Raw genomic sequence first — 21,292 nt, 5'->3', positions numbered from 1 at the left:
CTGTGCTCCAACAGAAAGAGGAAACTGACTGGACCATTTCTTTCTTTAATATCATTTCTGGGAGTGGGGGGAGGGGGATCCCTGAGCCACAAGGTATCAATTCAGGAAACCTAATTAGTTTACTTGCCTCAAAGTGCACACAAAGCACAGCCCTCATCCAGCGCAGGGCTTTCAACATTTCCCAACACTGGACAGTACTTCTGGGGTTTCTTCCTCTCCCAGGTCAATCACAAGCCTATTATACCTCGGTTGCAGCAGGGTATATGAGCCAGGTGTAGAAAGGTAGAAAGACCCTTTCGATTAGAAGTTAAAGAGGCATTTAAACTTCTGTGATATATTTTTATAAACAAGTAAACAAGGTTTTCCTGGGCTACAGTTGGGTGATTAAAAAAAAAAACAACAAACAACCAAACTTGTTGCAGAAAGCAGTGGTTTGGTCTTTAGGAAAAGAAAGAAATGCAACCAAAGGACTTTCATTTACATTTCAAAGGTGCCTTGGCGTCCTAGAGGGTGTTTGTGCTCTGTGGCTGACTGAGGTGGCCCAGTACCATCCTCTTCCTATTGGAAGACCTATAAGGTTTGGGGAATCAAAGGCCCTTGGCACACCCGTGCCACTTTCCAAGTGGCATTTCAGAGCCAGGCAACCTAGGAGACAGCCTGGTCCCTGGGCAGGAAGGTTCTTTGTGCCCATAATATATATCATGAGTAGGTTAGGTAGCATGTATTATACACTGGATAAGAAATCACAACCTACATAATACGGGACTAGTTTGAAACTCTGCTCTCCACTCAGTAAATGTTCTTGGGCTGATGCCAGGGCAAGTTATGCCTCAGAAGAACAGACAGCCAATAAGCATGGTCTCCAGGGACCAAGACTCTGCGGTTCAGGAGACTGCACGGTTGGTGGTCCCGTCTGCCTCTCGGGGGCGTGGGCGGAGGGGGGGGGAGGACAGTCCCACCTCCCTCTGCTGCCTGCAGTCGGTCCAGATGGGAAGGACATTTCTGGGGATGACCCGGAGACTCCTCTGTCCCTGATGGCTATCTGCAGGCACGATGTGCAGGGCGGGCGCGCGGCGGGGCGGGGAGCGTGGCTCGGCCAGGGCGCTTGGCCCCTCCTGGCTGGGGCTGCGCGCACGGCCGCCTGGCGCCCTTCCAGCGCGGCGCACTCACGCGGGCGGCCGAGGAGGAGGCTCCAGCCTGACTGACGCCTCCAGAGCCGCTGTCTCGGTCCCCGCCGCCGCCGCCCGGCCGGCCCTGCAGCTACCGCGCAACCGGAGTGCGCGGGGGCACGCGTGGCACCGCGCGGACAGGTAAGCGCTGCCATGCCGCGGGCGTGGGCACTCGGGAGGTCCCTGAGGTCCTCGGGAGTGGGACTTGGGTTCTCCGTGAGCCTGGTGGTGTCTGGAGTGTGCGAGGGTTCCGCGGCATCCCGGCACCTGGGACCCATTGCGCGACGCGTGGCCCGGGGCGTGGGCAGGGATGCGGGATGCGGGTGGGCCGAGTGCAGAAGGATGCACACTGTCCTGCACCCAGGGACAAGCGCCCTGGAGCTCAGCTCCGGGAAGTAGTTCTTTGCTGGAGAGAGTGACAGCAGAGAGGCTGGAGAGTGCGTGTAAGGTAGTCATTGTGACTCTGGGGGAGATTTTAAAACTCCAGGGCACCCTTGGCTGCGAAGGCTTATTTCATATTCGTGTCATTTTTTTCTTCTCTGCTTACCTTTAAGGCACACACAGTGAGAAAGAGAGGGAAAAAGTTAGGAATGTTAAGTGTCTGTAGCTAGCACTTGGGTTGTGTTTGTCTTCTCCTAGGCCTACCATTGGGTGCCAGCGCTGCGCAGACGGGAGGGGGCGAGGTGGGGACAGATGCAGGCGACTGACTGACGCCGGCCTTGTGGGAGGAGGAGCGTGGGGAACCTTCTTAAGGGTGGCTAATAGCTGCACTTCATATTCCCTCCCCTCTCTCCCTCCCTCACCATGGCAATTGAAAATGATAGTTTTTGAGGTCCTCTGTTTAGGGTATTTCTGGACTGGAAATGGTACTCCGGAGAAATAACCTACAAATGAAGTGGATCTCCTTTTGGAAGCAAATTGTATGTAATTCAGTCAAATGCACAGCCACAGGACACTAGGAATCACTTTTTACTCTTATGGTGACCGTTCCGTGGCTTGCTGACGTTCTGTAAAAATGCAATTAGCAACGAGCATGGAGAATAACGGTTGTCTTCGGCCCTTTAAATGATGCCGCGTCCTAGGCCATTCCTCGGGAATATTTGTGGTTGTGAAATGTGCTAGCATGCCTGTCAATGAGAGGGAATGCCTTCGGATGTTTACACTTAAAGACTACTCATCTATATTTAAAAAAGGAAGTCAAAATATGGCACAAGCACGCTCTCTAGCAAATGCCCAGGATTCAGTGCTCTGCCTTTAGAAAGTCAGGAACATGATGATTTTGGATTCCTTTCAAGTCTTCAGTTGGTTGTCCAAGGACATCACAGTTAAGAAATCCGTGTGGTAGTTCATAAGGAACCTTTAGAATATGATAAGATTATCAACGTGATTTGAAAACAGACTTGTAGTGGTAAAGACTCCCTGATGACAAGGCAGCTCCCGGCAAGCCAGCCTTTGCTGAGTCTGTCCTGACGCTGAGGTCCCCCACTTTTATGTCAGGGTGCTCCCCTCTCCTCCCCTCACCCCTACCCACACCCAGTTTGAGCTATGCTTTGGAGAATGCTCCCATAGTGTGGATCCAGCCAGCTCACTTACCAGGAGTGTTGTCTAAAACTCAGAGACAAATTAAAGTTAATCTTAAGCTCTTGTCAGCAGGAGACACTTGGTGTTTTCTGTATCAAATATTTCTCTTCCTTTTACTGACATATTCCCCAGTTAATGAGCAACGTAGGAAAATATTCACCGATATCAGCTACTGCATCTCTGATAACTTGAGATGTAGGAAGAAAAAAGAGAAACATTTCCATTATAGGAAATTTCACCACAGGTATCTAAGCACCGCATAAATGGTAAATCTGTGTATTTTTTCTGATCCTGTGGTCAAATAGGAGGAGGGGAAAAAAGCCAAGAAATCATTCTTTCATATAAATAAAAGAATTCAATATCAGTTTTACAAATAATTAAATTCTGATGGACAAGAGTGCAATGTACTTTGCAGAGCTGGAGAGAGACGGGTCACTGCCCCGTTAAGGCAGCTGATTATATCTGACCTTCCCTCCCTAGCACAAGAAAACAATTTCATCATCATGCTTTAATATGATCTAAAACATACTTACCCAGGGGTATGCTCCAGTGGTGGGAAGGGCAGGGTCATGATATAAATATTCTTGGGTTTTATGTTTTGAAACATGGCATTTAATCCCAATGTTTTAACAGAGCTTAGCGTAGACGTCTGTTTATTCTTGTGCGTACCGAGGAATTCAGAAATGGGTGTATCCAGGATAAACCAGTAAACTGGGTGTAGGTTGAAAGCCCGGATCTCCTCAAATTGTTGTCATTCTGGACTGTTGGGTTTTTATTCCCTTGATTACTGGTTTTAGTGATTTGGAAAGTTGCCTAAATTTTATTTTGATGCTGTGGACAGGCAGGAGGGTGCTGTGCTAACCTGAGGAAGGTTTGTGTCAGAACAGGGACATAGTAAAATAAACAAATATTCCCTGGCGATGAGCTAACTTTTAAAAGCAAATACTCCTATAAGTTATGTCGGTGCCAACTAAAGTCTTTAGGATTTTAAGAATAAAGCCAGCATTGAATGTTTTCAGAACCATGGAAACTGGGTGCTGGCATTGCTGTGTCTTCAGCCTGCTAGCTGGTGAGCCCTAGGTCCCTTGGTCTGCCTCACACAGGGTGTCCTCTGCCAGGCTTATTTTCCCATTAGCCATTGGGGTTACAAGAATGAATTACAGCTTCCCATGCATACCCAGACTTTCCTCTTATCAGCCTATTTCCTTGAACCCAGGCTCGGTCTCAGAATGCCCCTCCCTCTGGTCTCACCTCCCTCCAGATCCCTGTATTTGCTGGACAACTCTTCATTTTGTGGAGTCTGCTCAGGTGCTCCCGTCACGGCATTCCCTGAGATAACCTCAGTGGCCGGCTTGTCCTGCTGGCCCTCTGAGTCTCCCCTGCTACTTTGCATTATTTGCTCAAGCACTTATGTCTTCCCCTCAGGTGCCCCTCACATGGTCAGGAGATGGTCTGGAGGGAACTGCGCTTCATCTCCCTTTGTCCCCCATACTGTTGACTGCAGCGGCCTGCTCAGGACTCAGTCAATAAATATTAATTAAATGAAGAACTCTCTTTATTGAAGCTGGGTCCCTTCTGAAATCAAATCTATAAAAGCATTTCACCCATAGACTAGGTCTTAAAAGTCCATCTTTCAAAGCTAGTGTGCAAGTGAGCTGAGGACACGTGAGGAAGGGAAGAGCTGATGTCAGCCCAGAGGAGAAGGCATCCTGAGCTCCAGCCACCCCAGTGGGCCTCCCCTGGGAACACCCAGGAGGCTGAGCAGTCCAGTCAGGAAGGTTCAGTGACAACTGTTACTGCAACAGAAAATTTCCATATCAGATTCACTATACACACAATGGAATCTTTTTAGAAAAATCCAGATTTTCATACAAGATAGCCACCACAATAAAACTCTAATGTGATTTTAACAAAAAAATTAGTAACACAATCCACTGGTTCCCCCCCCTCTCAAAATTGACATATATGTGTGCATATGTTCAGACTCCTGATTTGAGCTTCGAGCCGAATGCTCAAGGATCCTTAATATGCGCCAACAGCTGCTCACTGACCTAAGATGGAGTTACCGCGCACGCGCGCGCCCGGGTAAAATGGCAGGCCTGGAGGATCCATTGATGGCAAGGCTTCGGCTTTAATCGGGACGCTCTAATTAACTCCCAATCAACTTCATGAGAACCAGAGGCACTGCATTTAAAATTTTAGCTCCAGCTTGGTTTAAAAACAAAGCGCATGAATATTAAGAGATGGACGGTACATGTGCACGGGCCAGGACTGTAGCCTTCAGAGGCCGTCGTGCTGTCGTTGTGCTAGGCGCTGTCTGGGTTTTGGCTGGCCCTTCATCTCAAGCCCGTGTGTACTGAAGTCAAAGGGAACAAGCGAACCCGTGGGATGAATGCCAAGGAGGCTTACGTAGGCAGCTCTGCGGTTCTTCTAATCGATGCTTGAGTCGCCCTTAAATAATACTAAATATGAAATCCTCTCTCTCTCTCTCTCTCTGCCCTTCTGTCTCTGAACTAGCCAATCCCTTTATTTCCTTTGACTTCTTTCTCTCTCTGCCTCTCTTTCTTTCTCTTTTCTGCCTCCTTCTTTCCTGCCTTTCCCTCCTCCCCATTACTCCTCCCATCCATTTCCCTCCCTCCTCTTCCATTCCCCCTCTCCCCCTCCCTCTTCCTCCCTCCCCTTTCCTCCTTTCTGCCTTCCTCCCCCTCCCTCTCCCATCCTCCCCCTCTCCCCCTCCCTCCCCTCCCTCCTTTCTACCTTCCTCTCCACTCCTCTCCCCTTTCCCCTCCTCTCCCCTCCCCTTCCCTCCCCCTCCCCTCTCCTTTACCCTCCCCCTCCCTCCCTACCTCTCTTAGCTATTTGAGAATTTCATACTTGTTATTAGATTGTACTCATCCCTCCTCCAGCTCCTCTCAGAATCACCCTCACATCTCTACCTGCCCACATTCCTGTTGTCTTTGTGTTGTTGTTAACCTGTTATATCCAGTTTATGCTCTTGGAATGGTGGCCTTCTGCTGGAGTGGACTGACCTATCGAAGGCCACACCTTAAGGAAAACTGACTAACCTTCTCCCAAAAGCTGGGATGAAACTTCATCCAGCCTCTCTTCTCCATGTCGGGATTTTTTTTTTTTTTTAAGATAGACTCTTGCTATGTATTACAGGCTGTCCTCATATTTAAAGTGATCCTCCTGCCTCAGCCTCTCAAGTGTGGGATTACGGTCTTGTGCCACCAGGTACAACTGAAATTCGGTTAATACCTGACCACTTATGAGATTGCAAGCTATGGTGATTGTTTGCAGAAGGTTTGGAGATGGTGGGTGTGTGCACATTCGAACAAGAGCTTCAACTCCCTGACTCAGGGAGGCCTTCAAGACAGAGCAGATCTTCTGCCTTCAAGCCCAGCTTTAGTCTGAAGCCTGTGTCCCTCCTTCCCCAGGGCCTGTGCTTTTCACCGTCATCCCCCAGATGCCTGTTTGGGGTGAGCGTGCAGGCGGCTTGCTCCATGAGTGTGTAGATCTTTCTTAAGGCCTGATTGATGAGGGTTCAGGCCAAGGATTGGTTCCTTAAGCTTTCAGAGCTAAAATTGCCGGCCTTGACAAGACCATTCCTCAGGAAACGGTGGTGACAAGCCAGGAAAGGACTCAGAGAGCCTCCCTACTTTCTGCTCTGTGGTCCAACAGTTGAGCTCACTTACTGTTCATGCTTCATTCTTTTTTTCTCTCTCTTTTTTTTCTTTTAGTTTTTTCGAGACAGGGTTTCTCTGTGTAGCCCTGGCTGTCCTGGAACTCACTCTGTAGACCAGGCTAGCCTCGAAGTCAGAAATCCGCCTGCCTCTGCCTCCCAAGTGCTGGGATTAAAGGTGTGCGCCACCACCGCCTGGCTTCATGCTTCATTCTTAATTAATGGCCTCATCTTTTAGTTTTCTGAGAATCAGAGAGGACACAGTTGGCGTCCGGGAGGAGCAGGTCGTTCTGAAGCTAGCGCATTCATTAGTGCTGATGGGACAGTGTGACACTTGGAAGGTAGACAGGGAGGAGAGTGCTGTGGGAAGTGGGTTGCCACACGTCCTCAGGAAGGACTAAGTTTCTATTTGACCTGGCATTAGCAGAGTACAAGGTCCTTAAGCCACATGACTGTCTTAGCAGACTAGCAGAGGAAATACCTTAACAGCCATCTTGTCTGTGGGAAGGGGAATTTTTACTTGCAAACAAGTTACCGAACATATGTGTAAAGCAAGACCACCAGGGACCAGTGAGTACTCAGAGAGGAGAGACCTGTGAAGCCAAAACCTGTGACAGCGAACAAGAACATTGAGAAAATGTGCCCTGTGGAGCCGACGTCGGGGCCGCCCTCCAGGCCTTCTCTGCTTCCTAGGGACAGTAGAGCTTCCTTCTCAGTGTGTGAGCTGGATCAGAAGTTGGATTATCATATAGATTATCATATAATATGGGTTATCATATGAAAGCTTCGTGTACATGAGTGCTTCCCGATGGCTTATTGACTAATTATATGTTTGTACACATGGCCATTAGGTGCTAGCTGTGTCTGCAAACGATGACAGCTGGCACACTGATGCCATTTCAGAGGTGTGGCGATCCCTTTGCCTTCTGCCGTGATTACCTCTCAACCGCCGGCAAAACAGTCTGTGTAAACAGGTTCTGGCCTTTTGAACTATTCTGTGGATTTTTAAATGTGAGGCTATTGTAGGTGCAGGGTCAGAGTGTAAATATGAAGGGTGGGGATGGTGCTTCCCCCCAAACCAGGCTGTAGGGGGGCGGTGCTTCACAAAATAAGAAACAACATAAAAAAAATAATACCCTGGACTCTGCAGACAAGTTCACAAAGAGTGAAGGAGATCAGAAAGAGATCTGGGTAGCATCCCAGGGAAGCTGCGGACCCAGGGTGGGGCCAGTCCCACTGGAGGACCTGGGCTGCCTTTAGACTCTCAGCCTCGGTCAGAGATTTTTAAAATTTTTTTCTCAGGGGGTAGCAGTCAATGTAGAAATACATGAGTTGTCAAAGGATAAGAGACTGAGCAGGACGTCTGCAATTGACCCCCTGCGCTACCCCAGCGGGGCTTAGAGAACGTCATGAAAATGTAAGATCACAGGATGGGGCAGAGTGCTGGGAAGGGCTTGTTCTCTGGACACGGCATGGCTATTGGGCTCCAGCTCACAGCATCCAGGGTTACATGCAGAAGGTCAGGCCCGCTGAAATTCCCGCCTAGGTGGGGTAGATGACTTCTGAGCCCACCACCCCTCATTAAAGAGCTGAGAGAAGGAGAAGCACTCATTTTGGGGAATACATCTGCTGGTGGGATTCGCATGCTCCAGGGATGGCTCCACCTCCTGCACATGTGGCCAGAACCGGCAGGATCGAGTGGGGTATTAAAGAAAAACAGAGGTGAAGTTAGAAAAGGGGTTTATTAGAAGGTTACAGGGGTGTTGGGTGGGGGGTATAGGGACATATGTGATCATATTCCTTTGCCTATGTGTATGAAAATTTCAAGAATAAAGCAAAAAATTAAGGATAGTTATCATGGTTGGAGAGACAGCTCAGTAGTTAAGAGCTCTGGCTGCTCTCACAGAGGACATAGGTTCAATTCCCAGCACTCATCTGGCAGCTCACAACCATCCGTAACCAGTTTCAGGGGATATGATACCCTCTTCTGGCTTCTGTGGGCATCACATGCATGGGGTGCTCAAGATATACACGCAAGGCACACACTCAAGCACATAAAGTAAAAACAAATATTTACAAAAATATTAGCCAGGCATAGTGGTGCATGCCTTTAATCCCAGCACTCAGGAGGCAGAGACAGGTGGATCTCTGAGCATCCCAGGCCAGCTAGATCTACAGCACAAGTTCCAGAACAACCAGGGCTACACAGAGAAACCGTGTCTCAAAAAACCCATTGCTGTCACGTGTTCGGCCTCCTTGGGATGACTGAACGGTCACAGAGATTTGGAATCAGATTTCATCTCGAGCCACTCAGCCCTAGCACAGGCCCAGGATGTCCTTGATTGCGCATGTTTAGTTTCTGGCTTCACCCGCTTTCCTTCTAGTCCATAATAGCTTGGGGCTGGGGGTGGGGAAATGTCAACTCTAGTGAAGAGAAAAAGCATGGGGATTCAGGATTAGTCCTTAGACAAGGAAGAACTATTGAGTTTTAACGTGTGGCCAAAGGATAACTTTCAGAGGGTTGGGATAGGAAGGTTGTGTTAACAAGAGACAAGAAAGACAGTCTGAGGTGTTGTCATGCTTCTGGTGGTCATAGTGACACCGGGCAGGTCAGGTGTGGTGCTGGCTAAGGCACTATCACTTCTGACCTTCCCTGGACAGCAACCATGGCATGGCTTACTAGGGAGTTGTCTGTCTGTTTGCTTGAGACAATGTGTCACTACCATGCGGGCTGGCCATCTTCCTGCTTCAACCTTCCAAGTGCTGGAATTACAGGCACATGCACTTGATTTATTAGTGATTTCTCCTCACCTCTGGAAGGCAGGAACTCAGCCAACCTCAACACACACACACACACACACACACACACACAATCTGCTTAAAAACGTTGAAATAAATATTATTTATAGCTATGTAAGACTTTCCAGGGATTCACATTTAAGTTAGTATTCTGTATAAGACCATTTAAAACAGGTGTCTTAGGGTTTGACTTCCGTGAACAGACACCACGACCAAGGCAACTCTAATAAGGATAACATTTAATTGGGGTTGGCTTACAGGTTCAGTCCATTATCATCAAGGCTCCCGGGAACATGGCAGCACCCAGGCAGGCACAATGCAGAAGGAGCTGAGAGTTCTACCTCTTCATTTGGAGGCTGCTAGCAGAACACTGGCTTCCAGGCAGCTGGGATGAGAGTCTTAAAGCCCACGCCCACGGTGACACACCTGTTCCAACAGGGCCACTTCCAGGGCCAAGCATATACAAACCATCACCGTAGGTAAACTATTCAATGCCCAGAAGTAGCTGTATGTATTGTGTAAGTCTGCTTTTTAAAGACATTTATTATACGACACTAGTAAAGCAGCCAGTTTTAGACTGGAGGGAGAGTGGACTGATCACATGACATTTAATAAAGCAACAGTTTATGTCATTGATAAAACTGCACTTAGCCCTTGACTCATTCTCCATTTCTCAATGGTGTCTGCATGCCAGGTGGCATGGTTAATGGCTTTGGGGAGAGTCTCAGCTTTTAACAAATACAGGGATGAAGATGCCCGTTTGCCGCTGTGGGAGCTCAGTGTGCAGGAGAGATGCTAGCTGCTGCTGCTGCTTGAGGCCCCTGGGGAGGGTTTCCAAGAAGTCCTCTTCCTGAAGGAGGAGCAGAGGGAGCTGGAGATACAGGAAAGGTCAGAAGGTGACAAGCTTTCGAAGCTAAAGCCATGAGTGCACGCACACCTGCCTCACTCTGTTTCATGAAAATACATAAACTAGGCCAGGCAGTGGTGGCGCACGCCTGTAATCCCAGCACTTGGGAGGCAGAGGTAGACAGATTTCTGGGTTTGAGGTCAGCCTGGTCTACAGAGTGAGTTCCAGGACAGCCAGGGATATACAGAGAAACCCTGTCTCAAAAAAATAAAAAAAAAGAAAAAAGAAAAGAAAAGAAAAAAGGAAAAAGAAAAGAAAAAAAGAAAAAACAAGAAAAAAGAAAAAAAGAAAGAAAATACATAAACTACATAAAGTAAAAATTTAGGGGTGGCTATCAGTGCAACCTATAGAAACAATGGTGATCCCATTGTGCTGCAAGACACAGCAAAGTGTCACGTGGGCTATAGATGGATCTGCTCTGGACTAGGGATAAAATTGGCTAAGGTATCCGAATGGAAGGAAGATTCAGGAGCAGTCACCTGGGACATCGGGATTTGGTGCCCACCAGGATGTGGGGGTTGAAAAGAAGACAACCTGCTTTTCACATGGCCAAGAGCTGTCTCCATGCTTTCTAGTCAGCTCCTGGTAAGAGCTGCAAGAGAGTCTGAAGAGCAGCCAAGCTGCAAGAGAGTCTGCTGGATGGAAGCTGGGATCTCACCTTAAACTGAGCACTAAAATAATTGCTATCTATTTTATTAACCTTTCTTGCCTCAGCCATGATATATTTCTGGTTTGGTTTGGTTTGGTTTTTTTGTTTGTTTGTTTGTATGTTTGTCTCAGGGGATACAGCATCCTCTTCTGGCCTCTGAAGGCACTGGATACATGTGGTACATATACATATATGTAGGCAAAACCCTCATACACATGAAAATAGAAATCAATAAAAAAATTTTAAAGTATATTTTAAATGAACTTCAAATATTCTAGTATGTAATTGTGTAGTATGAGGTAAGTGTGGTTGGACCCATAATGTTTCCATGTGGTCAGCTCTTTTATACTCCTATCACCACATAGTCAGTTTTGAAAGAATGAAGTTCAGACTGTGTGGTTCTTCCCAAATGATGTCTTGGGGGTTCTGAAGTACTAGCAACTGTGACTATCACACTATCTAATTTCCCTCCTTGCCTCCAGAATACTTATAGTTGCCGTAGGAATGTTTGTAATATGATGTTTTAGTTGGAGAACATTTTTAAAAAGATTTATTTGGCCTGCACCATGTGCATGCAGAACCTGTGGAGGCCAGAAGAGGGCACTGACTCCCCTGGAACTGGAATTTGGGATGGTTTGAGCAGCCATGTGAGTGCTGGAAATCGAACCTAAGTCTTCTTCAAGAGATTCCTCCCGTCCCTCTTTCTCCCATCCTCCTTCTCTCCCTCCCTTGCCCACCCCAACGCTGGTTGAAGAACCTTTAGAGTTTACATCATAAGACAAACTGATAGAGAAAAAAAATAGCGCTGAGCAGTATTGATTAAGGCTGTATAAAGTTGCTGTCGGTTGGTTCTGAGGTAGAAAGCAGATCTCATTAAAAAGTGAATCTCTCTGGGGTTTAGTCCATAATTCCTCTTTCCCTCGGTGTTGAAGCAAATGTTATTTTTAAAATGGCACTTTGCTTTAAACCCCAAACCACTGCCATCAGAGGAAATTGATATGTTTACATGAATCTGCATTTACTGAGCAGAAGGGATCTGAAGGGCAGGCGGAGCGCCAGGGCTCAGGGCCTGGGCCCTCCTTCAGGGAGCAGCCTACGGGGATGGCTATCTAAAAGATACCCCGGCATTATACTTCATCAGCCGTTCATATTTCTACATAACCGTGACACATTATTTTACAAGAATTAATATTTATTAAAAACATGTTTAATTCTGGCAGAGGGAGGAAGATAAATCCCTTGAAGGATAACAGAACACACTGTTTGACACCTGGAATGAAATCTTTATCATGTAAAAAATGTGTTTACCGTTTTTAACCGTGGTTGAGTTTAAACTTGGCGGCGTTAAGCATGCCCCTACAGCAAATCTGTCACCACTGCTTGTCTCAGAGCTTTTCATCCTCTCTGACTGACATCTGAAACCTTTTGAGTAGGGGTCCCCATCTCCCCTTCCGGCCCACTCTGGTCCCTCCAGTCTGTGGACCGTCTTTATGACCCCTTGGATCTTCCACGCAGGATGAACCCTTATCGTTTATCCTTAGCGTCTGCTTTACGGCTAAGCAGTGTTCCAGAGGTTTGCCCACCTCGTAGAGCCTCTCTCTTCTTGTGACTGGAAAATAGAGACCTCAGGGGTGTGCGTCACACCCACGGGGCTGACTCTGAGTCCACTGGCACTGCAGGTGTTCTCTGCTTGCTGGTGGTGGATATGGGGAAGCCACACCTCTTTGTGTTTTGATTTGTGTCCCCAGTGATGCTGGTGCCATACGTCATGGGCTTGTCACCTTTGTGTCTTCCTTGAAGAAATGAGTATTTAATGCTGGGCTCACGTGATGGGAGTAGGGACCTGCAGAGCTCCAGTTCCCTGAAAGGCTGATGGGTCCGTTAAATCTATGAGTTTAAAACAAGACTGATCAGCCTGGAGAGATGGCTCAGCGGTTGGGAGCACTGCTTGCTCTCCCCAAAGGTCCTGAGTTCAACTCCCAGCAACCATGTGGTGGCTCACAACTATATAAACTGAGATCCGATGCCCTCTTCTGCCGTGCAGGTGTATCTACAGATAGGGCACTCATACATAAAATCAATAAATGAATCTTTGAGGGGAAAAAAAAAGACAAGCTTGATCAACAAACAAGACTTTAACTCAAGAAGAGAAAGGGAGGGAGGGAGGAAGAAAGGAAGGAGGAGAAATAAATGTCTAATTAAGTGTTTTCTCCACTTTATTTTCCTTTTTGTGAGACTAGGTTTATGTAGCCCTGGCTGTCCTAAAGCTTACATGTAGACCAGGCTGACCTCAAACTCACAGAGTTTGAGTTCCAAGTTCTGGGGATTAAAGGCAGGTGACACCACTCTCAGCTCCTGGGTGTTTTGTTTTGTTTTGCTTTTTGTTTTAACACAGGTCTTCTATGTAGTTCAAACTCATGGAAATCCTCCTGCCCCATCCCCCAATTGCTCTCACCGGAATTACAGAAGGGAAGTAACACAATTTGTACTTCTTCACCTTGCAATGTTGTTGCTGTTGTTGTTGTTGTTGTTATCGTTATTGTTGTTGCTGTTGTTGTTGTTGAGTTACAGGACTAGATTCTTGATGGTGATTCTGTAACAGACATGAATTGAGCAGAATATGGTACATTCTAAACAAATCTCATATATTTTCCCTTTCATGTATTGCATGTATTATATGTGCAATCTATATCCTTAATCAAGAGTATCACTTCTATAGAATTTAATAGCAAATGTAAATGAAAATTTCTAATATTTTTTCTCAGTTCCCTGCCCTTTACTCTGAACAGTCTTCAGGCAGACTGAGACTAGATTAAAGGCCAGCGCCTCGGAGAACAGGCGGTGGCCGCTGTGGCTCCACAGTGGTAAGGTGGTGCCTCCTCTTCAGGTGGCAATGGGGACAAACATCTGGCTTTCATAGTTCTGGGGACTTTTATCAGTGAGGATAAAAAGGTGTCATCTTCCAAGTCTTTGCCTTTTCCCGTAGCTTTTTCCTCCTCATTTAAAATGACCTTAAAGTTTCAAAAATATTTTAAAGCAGGCCAATTAGTAGCAAGACTCTTTAAAACCTGATTTCATTTCTGCTTTTGAAGTATTGACGTATTGGGTAGTTTTTTCTAAAAGTCCAACTGTGAACCCCAAAAATCCAAAATAGTGAAAGATAAGTACAAGACGTATTCAGTAGGAGACCATTAGAGGGGATAACCAGTTTTAGGAAGAATAAGTTCAGATAGGAACAAGACTGCGGACTACTGTTGAGGGTAAGACTCTGTGAGGTCTTCTTCAACTCATCTCTATTGGCAGTTAGATCCAGATCTCTGGTTAGAGGCCGTCTTCTGCATCACAGGATGCTGAGTGGTATCCTTGGCTTCTAACTGGTAGATCCCAAAGACATCTTCCTCCCTTCGCTGTGGCAACCAAGATGTCTTCAAACATTGTCAACTGTCCCCTCAGAGGCAAAAACTAACCTTGTCCTTCCTCATTAGGAGCCGAGATATGTGTGGTTAGAGCATCTGGGTTCTCAGAGCAGGAGGCGGGCTCCTCAGGCAAGGATGCAGTAAGTAATACAGCAGTTAGTACTGTGGAGCATCTGTTGTATTCTAATACCAACAGTTGGTGCCAGCATCATATCAACGATACCATTTCACATAGTTGAACGGTACAGAAGCAAGGGAATCGCTGTCTGTAAAAGCGATGCCTTCCAGTAAAGAAATGACACGGAGATAAGTGCAAGATACACAACATCTCGGGATGCCACAGAGGTCCTGATATCTGAGCTGGCTTTGAAGGGCGCCACTGGCAGTGGGCTCTGCAGACCCTGGTTGACATTTAGTTGTTGAGTGGAAAATCAAGATTGAAGCTAAACTCTCTAGGCCCCTCCCCCCCCATCTGTGCATGGGGGACCCAGTCCTCAGCTGTACTTAGAGCTGCTGTGATTTCATAGGGCAATTATACATTTCCCCCGAGGCTTAAGTAGAGCGATTAGTGCCCGGTAATCCCGGAACAATGCAACTTGAGAGACTATTTGTATACCTCACATATGGTTTGACATCATCACTAGGGCTCTGAGGTGCGGGGCAGGCTCCCATCACCACGGACTCCTGTCAGTTTATATCGATGGTGCACGGTTGATTTGGAAAGTTATACAGTAAAAGGCACATTCGCATCCTCTGGTTAGCAACTCCTCTATTGACTCGAAGTAGCTCTGCCGTGATGGAACCGAGATGCGACTCATGGCTCAGGTTGTGGAGAGGAGATAGATTACTTAATGTCACGGCAGCAATATTTGCCATTATGAAAAAACCTGCATTTACTCGGCAGCTGTTTACATACAAGAATGAGGAGAGTCACGCTGCCAGAAATATTTACATTCAGAATATTCTTCATTAAAAACTAAATGCATAAAAATTGCAAATGTATTTTTTACAGTGCACCCCACCCCAGGCAGACAGCCGCAGCCATTTCCTAGCTGCAGTCTTCCCCTCAAGTGACAGCAGGGTTCAGTCTGGCTGCTGTCACTGCCTGCTTATTTAATTCAACTAAAACTGATGAACGTGTTTACCGAAGACTTCCTTCAGAGGTTTTTCTTTTCTTTCTCAAACATCATAATAGTACTTGCGTATTTTCTGATTTAACCGCTCAAGTGTACTCGCTTGTCAGGAGGATTATTTATATACACTAAAGGCTACGGCCATGCTCAAAGATTAGAAGCAAGCTGGAGTTTCTCCGATTAGGGAGAACAATGAAGTACTCTACCTTCTGCTTCACCGTGTTGTGTTATTTTATTTTTAATTGTGTAGATGTGTATGTTTGTGTATAGGGACAGGGATGTGCACAGAAGCCAGAAGTCTCAGATCCTTTGGAGCTGAAGTCACAGGCAGTTGTGACCCTGCTGTTGTGTGTGATAGGAACCAACATCTGGTCCTCCTGAATGGTAGTACTTGCTCTTGACTGCTGAGGCTCTCCCCAGCCCCTGATGTACCATAGTTGATCGTCATGGTGACCGTACAGTTGAGGACTTAGGAACAGTTGAGGACTTAGGATTCAGGAACAGCAACTGGAGCATTCTTCCTCCATCATGTGACTTTGGAAGTGTCCCTGGGCACTAGAGCCCAAAGCCCTGACTACTGGGCTCTCCTGCCACTTGAACACTCTTCCAGCAGGACTTGCTCAATCATGGTATTTTCTTCTGTGCTTCTTACAGTTTCGCCCTCATTTTTTATCTCAGCTGTGCATGAATTACCTTTCCAGAGCCCATTCAGTCAACAAAGAGTGGCAAACACCTAATGTTAAATACACCTAGATGCCAAGGTACCATATTGTCAAAAAAAAATCCATGTGCTAATTGAATTTGTATCACAACAGAAAAAATAGAGTAAACAATTTTTAAAAACAGAAAAAGACTATAGCGCGACCTTGAAAACTAACACAGACACTTGTAATATTCCAATTGTAAAACACAATATGAATTTACAATAGGCAAAATAATGCTCTGTCAGCCTAGGGACTGAGGGAGATCAAAGAGGTACAATTGAAAGTTCAAAGGTGAAAGCTAAGCATCAATGTCAGTTGTTGAATTGCTGTTTTTTAAGAACATGTCAATAAGACCATGTAATGGAGAAGGCAAAGTGTAACCAGTAGTGGTGACGTGTAAGAGTTCCAACCTCATCTTTTGTATAGGGCTATCTAGATATCTCCCAACTACTTGTACACACACACACACACACACACACACACACACAATTTCAGTGGTCAATGACCTAAGTATAAAAGCCGAAACAATACAACTTTTAGAAGGCAGCATAAGGGTAATTTCTCATGGACTTGATCTTGGTAATGGATTCACCAAAAGCACAAGTAACCAAGAAAGGGTAAATATGTATTACTAAAATTAGGAGTATTTTCAATCTGAGTATAGTGGCACACACCTTTAATCCCCGCTCTCAGAAGGCAGAGGCAGGCAGATCTCTATGTGTTGAGGTTGTCCTGGTCTATACAACAAGTTCCAGGACACAAAGGGCTACTCAGAGAGACCCTATTTTAAAAAAAAACAACAATATTTTTTTATGCATTAAAACATTTTATTTCAAAAGTTTAAAGGGAACCTTCAGGATAATAGCTACATGTGCATGTGCATGCATGTGTACACATATGCATGTGCACATATATACACATACACATGGATCAACATAAACAAAATCAATAAAGGACTTTACAGTGCAGCAACAAAATAGCCCACGGGGCACAGTAGTCTGCACCTGTAATCCCAACACTTGCGGTGTGAGGGCAAGGCCAGCCCCAGCTGCACACCCGCACTCCGTCTTAAAATCAATGCAGAACAAAGCCAGAGGTGTAAAATACTTTGGCTGCTAACAGAAGATAACTGAGAAATCTCTAGCAATGTCAACTCCACATGGCACATGGCAACCTCTGTCCTAGGTCTGTGCCCCAAAGAATTGATCACCATCACTCAAATACATGTCTGCACCCACACAGTCATACCAACACAGTTCACAGTAGCCGGAAGCTGGAAGCAACCTGTATGTGGCCTGTGTGGCTGGATGAATGAACAGATTGGCATCTATGTTTATGGACACATATATGCATTTGTAAATGTGTCTGTGTACCTGATTAGCTGTAGAAGGATCCGACCCACAGACAGAGAGAACCTGTTGTGGGAGGGAGACGGGGTGGGAGTGGGGGAGGTGGAGGGTGGGAGGGTGGGGGGTGTGGCTGGGGGGGGTGGGAGGTGGGGGGTAAGTGGGGGGATGGGGGGGGTGGGGGAAGCTGCCAAGCCGCAACTGCATTTTGGTTTAGTGGGACAAGTTGAGTTTATGAGCTGGCAAGAGGTGGTGGCTATGTAGCATTGTGGATGTACTCAGTTTGATTGAATTTTTCTAAAAAATGAGTAATTCTACTTTGGTAGAGTTTGAGCAAAATAAGGGTAAAAAATATGCTAGCCATCCTTTGGAGTAAGCAAGTGTGTGTGTGTGTGTGTGTGTGTGTGTGTGTGTGTGTGTGTGTGTGTGTGTGGTGGTGGTGGTGGTGGTGGTTTGATTGAGAATGTCCCCCACTGGCTGATACTTTCAAGCACTTGGTCCCCTGCTGGTGGCTCTAAGAGCAGGAAGGTTTAGGAGGTTGGCCTTGCTGGGGGAAGTATGTCACTGGGGTGGGCTTTGAGGACACAAGGCCTTTCATTTCGCCCAGTTTTCTCCCTATTTGCACTTGCTATTAAATATGTGAGCTCTCAGTCCCCTGCCTCAGCCGCCACGCCTCCCGTCTGCCATCACGGACTCTTATCCCGCTGGAATCACAAGCCCAAATAAACTCCCTTCTGTGGGTTTCCCTGTCATGGTCTTTCATGACAGCAGTAGAAAAATCATCGATATAGTCGGTAAGGTGGCCAGCCTGGACTGTGTATAAAAGGTAGCCGGGCAAGCCAGTACAGTCGTGTTCCTCCATGGTTTCTACTCCAAGTTCTTGCTCTGACCACCCCTGATAAACTGTAGCCTGTGAGCCAAAGGCCCTCTCCTTCCCAAGCTGTTTTGGTCGGAGTGGTCCTAGATCACCTTACAACCAAAGTATGTGATGCCTTCCGCAATCGGTTCTAACCACCGACTTCTGTCGGGCAACAATTGCAGTAGCAGCAGCCTGTGTTGTTTTGTGAGCCTCGGGGGTCCTTGACTGCAGGGAAGTGACCAACCCTGGGCATCTGGTTTGTTACTTAGTATTGGGTGGCTTCTAGGGCAGCATAAAAAAAATCAGTGTGGGGTACTGCGGTTTGAACTTAAATTTTAAACATTTTTTTGTGCGTGTATGTGTCATGGTTTTGCCTGCATGTATGTATATCAGCACTGTATACATGCCTGGTGCTCAGAGAAGACAGAGGAGGGCATCAGAGCCCCTGGAACTGGAGTTAGGAACAGTTGTGAGTGGCCATGTGGGTGACAGGAAGTGAAAGATTCCAGGTCCTCTGCAAGAGGAGTCAGTGCTCCTAACTGCTAAACCATCTCTGCAGCCAACTCTAAAAGTTTTAAAAAGCCGGGCGGTGGTGGCGCACGCCTGTAATCTCAGCACTCTGGGAGGCAGAGGCAGGTGGATTTCTGAGTTCGAGGCCAGCCTGGTCTACCAAGTGAGTTCCAGGACAGCCAGGACTACACAGAGAAACCCTGTCTCGAAAAAAAACCAAAATCCAAAAAACCAAAAAAAAAAAAACAAAAATGAAAGGTTTAAAAATATTTATTATTAGCTTACCGATTATGAGTATCCCTTGTGGCTTTGACATGTATCCTTACTTATAGATGGCACTCTCTCCGTTCCCCTCCGCATCTGACAGCCCTGTCACTTTGCCCCCCCTGGCCCCCCACCACGCTTGTGAGAACCTTAGCAGGCACTCTCCATGGGCTGCCATGACTCCTCTTGACTTACACTGCTCTTCTGGTTCTTAATATGTAAAACACTGGAGCTCCTGTGGTGACAGAGCTACATAGAAAGGACTGTTCTTTCTGCATGCCTACTAACTTCCTGGTTGTCCTGGATCTATGGATGTCCTCCTGTTAAGGGGTCACAGATTAGCCATGTCTTTCTTATTATGAAAGGTAGTTGTCCTCCCTTGCACTGATTATTTCTAACAAGAGTTAAAACCCTTCAAGTCAGTGGTACAGTTAATCCTCATTATCCACGTGTGTGTGTGTGTGTGTGTATGAATTGTGTGTACACATACATACATTGAAATAAATATACACATATATGTACATATATAAATATATGTACATATGTATGTATATACATATATACACATATACATATATATGTGTATACAAATATATATGTGTGTATGTGTATATGTATATGTGTATGTGTGTATATGTGTGTATATGTATGTGTATGTGTATATGTATATGTACGTGTACATGTATGTATATATGTACGTGTGTGTATGTGTACGTGTATATGTATATATGTATGTGTATGTATATGTATGTGTATATGTATATGTATGTGTATGTGTATATCAGTACCACCACCATCATCAACAGAAACATTCCCAGCCTGCTCTGCACCCTGTCCTCCCCAGTGTGCTCATCTTGCTTCAACATTACTGAACTCACTTATTGTAGTATAGATTCACCCTCTCCTTCTGTTTCTTTTTGCTACTTAATTTCTGGAATTCTTTACCAAACAAGAGAGTGCCAAGAGGGCCTTGTTGGTGTGGCAGAACTGTGGTGGGTGTAGGAAAAGCAGGCAAGGATGAAGTTAGCCTGCCTGAAGCATTAGCATGATAGTTGGTCCATCTTAGCTACATCGCTATCCCCAGAGAGATCCTCTTGGAGAAAACTGGCAGCCTGGAGGTGCTCACATTCATGCCTCTGCCTCAGGATCCCAGCTTAGGCCTGGGGAGTCAGCTGGGCAGCTCAGGGGAGTCTGTCCTTTGTGAACCTGCTATAGATTGTGGCTCTCTGCAAGCTGGGAATGGTGAGGAAAAGCCATTGCTACCGAGCTGGCACAGAGGACTGGGACTTAGTCAGATTCTCCTCACTGTGATGTAACACCTGACCAAACTCTACAGAAGGAGAGTTACTGGGCTGGTGATGTCTGTCATTCTAGTCCATGGAGGCTGAAAGAGTGTGTCGAATCACAGCTGTTCACATGATGGCTTCCAGAGTGCAGAGAGAGACAGTTCCTCCACTAGACAGATCCTTTTTTCTCTTCTTTTCTTTTTTCTCTTCTCTTCTCTTCTCTTCTCTTCTCTTCTCTTCTCTTCTCTTCTCTTTCATTCTGCCTGTGCCCCAACATGGAATGGTGCCACTCACTCAGAGTGAGAGTCCCTTGCTTTGCCAATGCTCTCTGAAAATACCCTCACAGACATGCCAGTACATGTGCTTTACTGATCTCCCAAGTACTTCTCAGTTGGTTCAAGTGGAGAATCGAGATTAGTCATCTCAGACACTCTTGCCACCTTTTCAAGGAATTTTATGTGTATGAGTGTGTGCCTAATGCATGTATGTGTAACATGCGCATGCAGTGCTTACAATGGCCAGAAGAGGGCATCCGAGATGGTTGTGAGCTGATATGTGTGTGCTACCTCTGTAAGAGTAGCCAGTCCTCTGAAATGCTGAGCCACCTCTCTAGTCCCAGTTAGGATGTTTTTGATGGCACCAGTATCAAGCAAAACAGGTACTCATTCTTTGGGGGTACTTCTGTTTTTCAGAGGACCAAAGTGGGAAAGAAATGAAGTAGAAATTTAACACTTAAATATGACTTCTCTTTTGACAAAAGCAAGGTCCTGAATAAAAGATAGAAAATGTCTTTTTTTTTTTTTAAGTCTCTGTCCTCTGTATTGTGGGACCACTACCCATGTTTGGGCTGAGATACTCTACATGAGTATTGCCTGATATTTAGAATAATACAGTTTATCTTGTTTCTGAAGGCTGTGCTGGCAACATTTTTCCCCCAAGGGGCTCACTGACTTCAGCTGTGAAATAATACTGCCTGCTTACACAAAA

The 21,292-nt window shown here is 46.2% G+C and overlaps 1 protein-coding gene across 1 annotated transcript in view; it reads left to right on the top strand.

The window, feature by feature from the left end:
• Positions 1 to 1,171: 1,171 nt before the first annotated feature.
• Smad9 (SMAD family member 9) overlaps positions 1,172 to 21,292 on the top strand; it is a 53,528-nt gene continuing 33,407 nt past the window's right edge. Inside the window, exon 1 of the mRNA XM_052180505.1 lies at positions 1,172 to 1,310. The gene's annotated coding sequence lies outside the window, so the exon portion shown is untranslated. The remainder of the gene's footprint in view (positions 1,311 to 21,292) is intronic.

The sequence above is a fragment of the Apodemus sylvaticus genome, chromosome 4 (assembly GCF_947179515.1).
Source record: "Apodemus sylvaticus chromosome 4, mApoSyl1.1, whole genome shotgun sequence".
Classification (NCBI taxonomy): Eukaryota; Metazoa; Chordata; class Mammalia; order Rodentia; family Muridae; genus Apodemus; species Apodemus sylvaticus.
The sequence above is the reverse complement of the archived record's forward strand: the minus strand, read 5'-3'. Positions and strand labels throughout refer to the sequence as shown.